This window comes from Falco cherrug, chromosome 4, assembly GCF_023634085.1.
Source record: "Falco cherrug isolate bFalChe1 chromosome 4, bFalChe1.pri, whole genome shotgun sequence".
Classification (NCBI taxonomy): Eukaryota; Metazoa; Chordata; class Aves; order Falconiformes; family Falconidae; genus Falco; species Falco cherrug.
Window position 1 is genome coordinate 1,698,724 of NC_073700.1, and position 10,582 is coordinate 1,709,305.

The following is a 10,582-nucleotide window of genomic DNA, read 5'->3' on the forward strand; positions in this document are numbered from 1 at the left end:
CTTTTGCTTGTCAATAGGTGCCTACTTTTTTTGCCTGGTTTTGGCAGCTGACTTAGAAACTGCGCAAAATATACTGTTTAATCTTGCAGTCAAATTCTTTAGTCCCTGGCGTTTATTAGTGACACATCAATGTTGAATAGCAATTCATAGCTTGTGGTTTTAAGAGATCATGTACAAAAAGAACTATAGGTTCAAGTGTGCGTGTAGATGCATCCATGTGATTCAGGTTTATTGTGTATTTTTTGAGTGCAAGAATGTTCTGATCTGGAATAACTGGAGAGGTGAAACAGTAACCTGAAGAAACAGATCTTACTTTGTACCCTTGCAGATAGTTTATGTTGCCTTAGGAGCGTAAGTTAACTTTGTTCTATCTTAGGCTACAGATTAATACAAATTTATTCCTATGGGAATGCTAATTTAATGAGTTTCCACCTAGATTATCCCCCTCTTGATGCTTATCTCATTGGTCCTGTAAAAAGGTTTGTATGCTTAACTGGATCAGGAAACTGCTCTGCCAGAAAAATAACCTGCTTGATGAATGAAGGTCTTGAAATAGTTTTGGTTTCTGTACATGACAATTGTTAGTCTTGCTTTTGATGCTACTTACAAATTTGGATAATGTTACATGGCATTTTTATGGATTATGGATATTTTTCTGCCTTACAGACACTGGAAACACCAGACATTCTTTCATGGAAAACCAAACAGTAGTTAAAGTTAAAAGCTCTGCAACCAGTGCCAAACTACTGAATCACTCCAGCAATAAGTTCTGAAGGAAAATTTTCTGTTTCAGAATACAGGACGGACTGAGCACAACATTTCCTCATAGAGTATCAACCATTTACTCTGCCAAAGTTTAACAGTTAAAAAAAAAACAAACCAAACCCCAAAAAACAAAAACAAACCTTATCACCTGCAAATGCTGATTTCCTGCCCCCCCTTTTTCTCTTTGTTTTAACAAACAGTATGAATAATACAGAAAGTGTAAATGAATAAGTTTTCTTATACACAAGTTTTTGCTAGATTCATATTGTTCAGAACGTAAAGGCAACATTTACATTAGTAGCCGTCATCAATTTCCATTGAGTCGGTAGTTTTAAGAAAAAAGAAACATAGCCATCCAATCCTTGTTTTCCAGAAAAAATGAAATAAAGTATTCAAAGTATCTTAAACTGCAAAGGTAATTTAATTTCATTTAATTTGATATTATATCTTTTCCTAAATATTTCCTAAAATGTTTCTAGGAAGATCACCAGATTGAATTTGTTTGCAATTTTTAAAACACAATTTGTTACTTGAAATAGTTGAAATGAAAGCTTTCAGAAACATTACTAATAAAAAAGATACCTCAGTAAAGAAGTTATTTCCTACCATATTAATTAACCTAGCCTGGGTTCTCAGATGTGTGTGTTGTTCCTGGGGAATTTTGTTGGAGGGTCTCATTTGTGTCTCATCGACACAATAGCAGTAACTCTGTCATTGGGTTACAGGGCTGGGTCTAACACTAAAAACTTTGGGAGACTTCTTAAAAAGTCTGCTTTAATTGTAGTTAACAACTGGTTTTATAGTTTTAATATTATTTTCTCATAATTATGCTTTTATTAAATCGTAAGTTATTACATAATCTATATTTATTTTTCCCAAGTTGGCCCTTAAAAGACAATTAAATTTACTTTATTTACTTATATATCATAAAGTGTTTTGCTGATTTTTAACATTCATTGTTTTCCCATTTCAGTAGGGGAAAACCGCAAGTAAGCATTAAAAAAAAACAAATATAGAAATTAAATGTAAGATAAGGAAAACCTGCAATACTTGATAAACTGATCTAATAACTATGCTGTTAAGTCTGTTTATTCACCAGTGAAAATGTGTTGAAGTTCTGCAGCTGTTCAAACTAGTTGTGCTTAAGTATTAAAGAATAAAACTTGTGTGTATAAAGTAACAAAGACATTCTTGGCGTTACACCCTCTGTGGTTATGCAGTATTCCAAAAGCTGGCTCCGCTGTAGCCTTGCACAAGCAGGGGTATGAGGCAGCAAAGGGCCACGGCTGCTTGAATCCAGGTGTGAGCTCAGTCTCGCGCTGTTGCATGTGCAGCGAAGTGGCGCGGTAGGTGTTCCAGCAGAGTTCACAAAAAATTAAATAAATCAGAAGACAAAAACTTCTAAACTAAAGCAAGACCACGTACACACGAGCAGAGAAGTTAGAATTCTCTGACAGATATGCTAATATATTTTTTCAAATGTATTTGTTTGGAAAGATGGGAATGTCTTAGTTAAGAAGTTTGGTTCCCTTGGTGGTTTTGCACTGCTTTTTATCATAAATAGAAATTCACTAGGTGATAGAAGTTACTTTTACCACTCAGTGGAAATACTTACGTGAATTGAAAGGAAACATGTCATAATTGCATATTAACTTGCGGTATGGAAATAGCTGTTTCGTAGAACAATTTGTAAAGCAGAGACTATTATTTTATTTCTTGAATGTTTATGTTCTAGAAAGGGTAATTTCCATTTGGCTTGCCCACAATAATGTGAAGTAACTTCGACTTTAAAAAGTAAGCTTGTAATTTACTAACATAAAGTAAGAACATATAACTTTTATTTTGGTAAACGATAAAATTACATCTTTGGTAATTTGTCAGTATATGATTCATACTGTGACTATGGTTTTTATGGTTTTCATGGTTATTATAATTCCTATATGTTTCACAATTAATGTAAGAGATGCATGTCTCCTCACAAAAAAACATGTGCTATTCTTTGCTCAGAAGATTGGAAAGAAATTTAATTCAACTAAAATGGAGAACTAATCAATGTTTCTTTCAATTTAAGATTTTACCAGAGACTGTCAAAATAGCCTTCAAAATGAATACAGAATATAGGCAAAACAGATCTATTTGATCCCGTATTTCATCAAGAAAGAAAGAGACTAATTATTTTGCTTTTCCCAATGCAAAAACTAGAGTAACACAAAAGAAATGAGTGGATGGCAGATTCAAACAAAAGGAAATACTTCATGAAACATTTATAGTTCATCTGTGGAAATATGCAAGAAAGAGTAGGAGATCTTAATGTTTTATGTAGACCCAAAAAATAATTGGTCTAATTGAAAGAGTAAGAATCTTTCTTCCTGAGCCCTTTGTTATGAGAGCCAGACTATGCTGGGAAAAAAACTGGAAAAAAGAGTTCTCCCTGGAAGAGTGGCAGTGAATAAGCTTTACTGAAGAAGTTCAGAACCATCTTGTGTTAGAAGCAAGCAAGCCATATATATTTATAACAAATATTTGTTTAAAAGGGGATATGAACCATGAAATATTCACGAGGGCAGTCATTGCTTAACTATGACAGTTTTCAAGGAGTAGAATCCATGAGGCCAGAGACTAAAATGGAACGGCATAGCCAGCTTTCAGGATTTTGGAGAAATTGCTTTGAAAAAAGTGAAGTCAGTTTTAATCCTTTTTCCTAATTTTAATCCTTTAAAAACACCATTACATAATTCACTTAGATTCTTGTTGTGGTTGATAGTGTTGTTGAATATCTAGTATTTCCACAGCTGTGTTCAGTATTACTCCTTTGAGAAAAATATCTGTCTTGTGGAAAAAATGACAGCTTTTATATATTTTTCCTTGGGAATTGCTGTCATACAAAAAGTTCCCACAGAGAAAAATAGATTTATTTTAGTAATACGGCATGCAAAACCTACAGTGTTCTGTGTATATACACTCATAATACTGCACACTTGGAAGAAGGGTTCTTTTCTCTGAATTAACAGAACTGCTTCGAAGTAATTTGTAGAAAACAGTACATTATTAGCTGGTCTTACTAACTCAGTTTATCGAAGCCGTGTTATATAAATATCCTAAATTAGAAGCTATGAATTACACAAAAGTTTGCATTCAAGTACTGTATGGAGATCTGTATCCTGTACAAATAATTAAACATGAAATGGAAATTCTGCCAAACTGCAGTAATTGTTTACTCAGTGGCTGTTGGAAATTCCTTACATACCAGACTATTAATGAAGAAATTGTAAGGTAAATGTTTTTTAAGATGAACATTTTAAATTATGAACTTGTAATGCTTTAATTTATTTCAATTCTTAAATCCTTGGGAAAAAAAATGTTTAATGAATGGAGTCAGGATGACTCAGGCAGACTGGAAGAATATTGTTTTGGGAAATTCAGTCAACTCTTGAGTATTTGTTCACTTGTAGAGACTACAGAGAATGTTTGTGTGCATTATGTCTGGCAAACCCATAGGACTGGATCTGAAGCACTAGGCGAGAACGTCACTGGCTTTTATGGGAAAAGTGAATAGCTAAGCCTTTAATTCCCAAACAACAGCTAATTTTTTGAGCCCAGCATGACAGTTATTGGACCTTACCATAAACAAGCAATGTTCAGGCATTTCCCTGCCATGCGCCTAATACCCAGCATAGATTTGCATATTTTTATCCTTCCATAGAAAAGGAATTAGTATTTTTAAAGGAAGCTGGGGAAGAGATAACATCTTTCTGTTTTCTTGAGATTAATATGGTTTTCCAATTAGTTGTAGTGCACAACATTTCCCCAAGCTGAATAAATTAAAATTTCTGAATAAAGAGCTTTGAAGTCATCGTCCCAGGTAAAACTCATTACCCATAGAAGTAGAACTCCCAGATGAAAATGTGAAAATAAGTAAAATTGTCTACTTCTAGTCCCCAAGGGAGCAGGGTTTAAGTGGTAGCCCTCTGGATTCCCAGGTATGAGCATCAATGAAAGACAGACCTGTATGAAATACAGATCAAACTTTGTTTTTAGTGAGCGGCTGAAATAGAACAATTCATGTAAGCTCCGTGGGCTCATGTAATAGTACTCAGCTACTGGGCAACAGCAAGAGGTGAAGTTCTCATCGGCCTCTAGCCCACCTCACTGTGTGAAATAGGATTCCTCTTTGTTTGTATCTTGTAGTATCCTGGGACACTCAGTTTGTTGGTCGGAATTTTTAATAGATATGCGGAGAAGAGGCAGTAGTGTATTGCTCAAAGAAACTCCATAGCAATGACCAGATTGTGTATTGGGAAATTTATTAACTGTGTTCACAGGCTGATAAATGGAAATGGCAAAATTATGTTCAGTAGCACTTAGGCAGGACTATGTGTCAAGTATGTAAGAGCTCGTAATGTATGTAATGTATGCAAGAGTGTGTAATGTATGTAATCTAATATTCCAAGTATGAACAGCTGTACTGGATCAGATCAGAGCCCATCTAGACTGGTCTTTGACAGTGACCAAAAACATTTCCTCAGAGAAAGGGTATTGCTGTTTATGATGTTCCTCCTTGATGCAAAATAAAGCTGGGGGTTTAAGACAACTGTTTCATTTAGGTTTGAGATTCACCCTGTGGTAGTTTGGCTTCTTTATGCCATTCCTTTTAAGACAGGTCAACCATTATCCAGTTTAGATAAGGACATTTATTGTCTGTAAAAGCTGACACTGTAATGCTAGCAAATCTGTTGGTTTAGTTTTGCCTACCTGGAGTATTTCAGTATCATAAAATGGAATGAATTGTTTTTTGATGTGACCAAAAACGTTTTATGCAGTACTCAACTATGTAAGTTCTTTCAGGGTTGTAAAATGGTATATGAGTGTTTTCCCAAAGGTAATTTAATGACATAGTAACTGATGCAATTTGTTCATCTTGCACTGTATATACTGGAAGATGTTTAGGAGAAGTTCTGTTTGATATTCTCTATTCATTTCTTAAACCAAAAAGGAAAAACCAGTGCTAAATCTTTATGGGTCTATCTTGATGGAATTTTAATATGGAACAGGGTGTCTGTTAGCAAGGAACATTACATATGTAATGACACTTTGTAACTTGAACATTGGGAACATTGAAGTGGTGTATTTCTATTGAATTTGTAACAAAATTCTTAAAATTATGCTTGCTAGCATTTGAGTATAGCTTCTTGATGCCTGAATTGGTATAAAACTTTTGAGTAAATATGTTAAATAAAAAGCTAAATTAATTTTGATCATATGATCATTTCTTAAGGTGGAAAAGGAGATCTGTTTAATACATTTTAGAGTTTTTTAAGTGACATCTTCACTGCTTTTAGATGGAAAAAGCGTTCCAACATTTTTCCACAATATTTTGGGCCTTGCAACTGTACAGAAGTTGTTGACATCGTTAAATCAGAGCTCTTATTTCACGTCTGCTGTTTTTTCCCCATTTGAAATGGTTTTCAGTGTGCCAGGAGAAGTAAAATTAAAGCCTTTCCCCTTGAAACAGAGTTTGGGATTTAATGGTAACTGGCTATAATAGAAGGGTAATGTTACTGAATAAGCAATAGCAGCAGGAGTCTCTCTCTTTGTTCGTTAGAAAACAGGAATGTATGTCTACTGAACGAGTCAAACATACGAACTAGTCTTTTTGGCTGGATGTTTGTACCTTTTTCACTTTTCAAGATAGTAAAACTGTTACGCAGGGTTTCTTCCAAGTAAGTGTAGGTTACGTGGGTGACTGCTGGTTTTGGTCTTTCAATGCCTCCTGCAAGCAAAGCCAGCTTTAAAAGTCAGTCTTTTCGAAAACATGCAGTCTTTGGAAAGTAGGCCGCACCTCTGCGGTTGGGACGTCTACTAGATGGTCATAGTATGATTCTGACGCCCTTTAAACTTGATAGATAAAAAAGCAAGAATTAATTGTATGTAAGTTGTAACGCACGTTGATACTTAACGTTCGTTGTAGTTTTTTGCATGTAAACAGGCATGACCCTTTGTTGGTTGTTTCAGGCTGTAAATCCAAAGAAAATATAGGCAGGTCCTTGTGGCAATGTTTTTAAGTGCCTGCACTTCCAGATGAGTAGAGATTTTGGATTTCCTTGTTTAAGGAAGCTTCAGCCTTCCACAGCACCAGATACTGTAGTGGTTTAAAAACTTACTATCTTCAGATTTGCTTTCTGAAAACTGCTTGATATGGAAAGTCATCAGAATTATTGTGTAAAGTTATTTTGCTAGTATTTTCTCATATTTCCCTATTATTTTACTGTCTGTAGTCCTGTGTTCTCTACAAACTGTATACATTAGAATATAAACATAGTACTTAAATTAGAAATTGTTTTCTCATGAGAGTTTCAAGTATTTGTATTACAATACATCAGATATGATAAACTGTTTATTTTGTTGCCATGATATAACTGTTTATAAAGTTGTGATTTGAGAGAGGTCTTAAAAGGTCATTGATTTCTTTTTGTTAAAGAGTAACTGAATTATTGATAGAGAAATGATAAAATCATGCTTCCCATTCTGATTTTTTTTTTATTGAATGCTGAGGGGTTTTTGCAGTAAGTGCAGGCATGATGCATGTTTCAGAATTTAAATTCAGAAATGGTATTAACCACTTCATAGTGTTACATAAAAGAGAATTCATTTGGTGAAATTCACTTTGTTGTTTTGGGCAACTAGAAAGCTAGTAGTCACACCTCAACCCCTTTTGGGGCAAAGTTGAGTGATTTGTACCTTTGGCATGAGGGGGGATCTGTATTCTTTATTAAATTTAAATGGAAAACGGAGACGTATTTATATTGTGAGCTCTCCTTTTTAGGGGTCTCAGAGGTTCTAACCTTTAATCTCAACACATGGGAATTAATAATAGTCTCACTTTGGGAGGCATTTGATCCTTTATTTTTCTGAGAGTTTGTTGTGTTTTTGTGGGTTTTTTTAAAGAAAGATCTTTTATCTTATCTTAGAGGAAACATTGCCTCTAATCATTGCTTCAGATTCTAAAAGCTACCCAAGCTTCCATGGTAACAACCTTATTTTGTTGGACACCTTTGCGGTTTTTATCTTACCAGAGGTGTATGTCTCTGTGCACCAAAAAACAGTTCAGGCAAATCTGCAAAGTTCTGTCATATTTAAGCAGGACGAAGATCCTACTCAATAAAAACGTCTGCATCAGTACCTTTTCTATTAATACGGTGATAACTGCAGGTTATGTTTGAATTTATAATGGGACCTACCTGAAGGATTTAGCAGGTCTTCTCCAAATTCTTATGTATGATGCATGAGCCAACAATCTAAATCAGAACTTCAAAGTATGACAGAGTCTAAAGTCCCAACACTACTCTTAAGCTACAAAGCATAAGAGGAATTGCTACAGCTATTAATCCTAACCTTTGCTATTCTGGGTCTCTTACTGACTTTAAAATATCTTACCCTTTCATAGTTTCAGCACTTCATTTCATCCTTGTATTTTAACATTTGAACATTTACATTACATCCTTGTCTTCAGATACTTCTATTTGTCTCTGGCTGGGTTACTAAATTTGGGGTTTTGTACTACTCTAAGTAGTTTCCTCTCTAAAATGGTTAAAAAAAAATCTGATGGGACATCTTTGCAGTCTTAGCAACTTGTAGCTTGTTCTCTCCTGAACTTATCTGTGAACGCACATTGCAGCTGTGTCTGTATCTGGAAAACAGGAGAAATGAGAGTCCTTCTGTGCATCTACCCAAATCCAATTGTTTCTCAAAACTAATGGTTCCTTCCTCAAACCATGTTATCCTCAGGGGCTTGCCAGTTTGCACACAGTAACTTTCTGCAGTCGTCATTCCGCCTGCCTAGGAATACTGCAACACTCTCCCAGTGTACCTCAAATGAGCTGCTTGTCAGACTAAAAGATCAAGCGGTGCCTACCCCTGTAAGACTTGGGAAGTTTTCAGAGGACCGGTATTACTGAGGTTCAAACAAGTTATTTCAGTTTCATAAGAATATCTAATGGCTATTACAGGGGTTTGTCCATACTATTTTATAAGACTTCTGAGTCTGATAATATTTTAGCAGCACTATATTCCATTCTCAATCTAATTGCTGCCTTGAAGTACATTAATTTCCAATGTAAGCCTGCAAACATTATTTGCTCAAATATATTTTAGATGATAAACAATAACTGTAAGGGTTTTGGTTTTAGCTACCTTTATGTATTTTTATCCTACTGGTGGCCAAAGATTCTGAATTTGTTCCAGTGTTTTTCTTGGTCAGGAATGGTTATGTCACTTCTCTATGTCTTACTGTCACAAGCTGTAAAATGGTGATAATCCCATTTACTTTGTTTATAAAATCCTTTGGAGCTTGCTGTTAAAAGATAGTGGGATTTTTTTATCATGAAGCCCATTTCACTTCCACTGTAGTTAGTAATTTTGAAGAGTGAACAGACTTAATCTGCTTACATTTGACATATGGAAACATTATTCAAGTTTAATTGCCCGTGTATTTCTTAAGTGACTAAGCATCCGTTTGTTGCATACCCTTCATCCCTTGGCTTCCTTCTCCTTCTTGGTCTTCTGCCTCTGCTACTGTTGTGTTCTGATTCCAAAATGTTTTTCCTTCGGTCTCCGTTTCACCACTGTGACATTATATTTGCACTGTAGCTTTAGGTCACGTTACATTACTGAGGGCTTCCTGTAGGAACAGCTTAGCACAGCGTACTTCCAGGCAAGCTCGATACTCATATTAAATGACCAAAGGAAAAATCTTAGACAAAGTACTTGAATAAAATTCACTTTTATGGTATCTTAGAAGTGAAAAAGCGCATATTGGAGAAAGAAGTATGTTAATGATCGCAATAAATCTTTAGTCATCCGTATTTTAGTGGTGTTATCCCATGCAAGTACAGTGGAGATTTTCTAGTGGGTCTTATTAAGACTGAATGTTTTGGTAACCTTTCTATTTAAATGAAGATAATTGCAACAATTTGTGGCGTTTTGCTTAAATTTATTATAAGAATGCATAAAATGGTGTAATACAGCGGCTTGTTTACCTGGAAATCCCTTCTTGGGTCAATCTGTGTATTCAAAATACTTAGTAAAGCTTCTGAAAGCACTGCTTAGCAATGTTGCAAAGTAAGTCTGAAGTTGTTTAGCAATAGACTAAAAGTATTCATTTCAATACTTTGGTTTTTTTAATCTCTCAAAACAGTAGTTTGGGAACTTAATGGTGTTTTACAAAGGAAGCCTAAATGAAAAGGAAAGAAGGAATAAAATGTTGAAAGTGCACAAGCCATGAAATCAAACCACCTAAAACACAACACTATGTAAAAACTCAGCCTGTTGATTTCACCATTCTTTACCAAACATAGCAAATCACTAAGGTACAACTTCTGACCATACTTCACCAAACAAAATAGCCAAAGCAGTATTTTTACAGAAATCCACATATCTTAGGATTGGTTTTTACAGGAAATTAGTTATATATTGACTCATTGCAGATGAAATACCGTTGTGTCTTGCAGGTAATAGTTTACCTGAGTAAGAGAACTTTGAGATAGAAAGCTATGATTTTGTTTTTATCATCATCGTATATCTTCAAAGAAAACAAAACTTAGATGTTTATATATGCTGTCTGTAATACGCCAAAGAAAATGTTTGGAGATCCTTCACAGTTAAATGTTGTGTGAACAGTGTGCTTGTGCTGATTATATGACACATCTGCTAGCAGTAGATTGGGGCATGTGGGAGATGCCTATTGAAACCTTCACTTCCAGCAGGCGGGCAGAAACCGTACAGTTCAGTAGTTAATATGTGTCCTTACAAGATTTTATGA

At 35.0% G+C, this 10,582-nt stretch overlaps 1 protein-coding gene across 3 annotated transcripts in view; it reads left to right on the forward strand.

Moving 5' to 3' along the window:
* CENPP (centromere protein P) overlaps window positions 1–10,582 on the forward strand; it is a 151,619-nt gene that overhangs the window by 87,110 nt on the left and 53,927 nt on the right. The gene's annotated exons all lie outside the window — the stretch shown is intronic.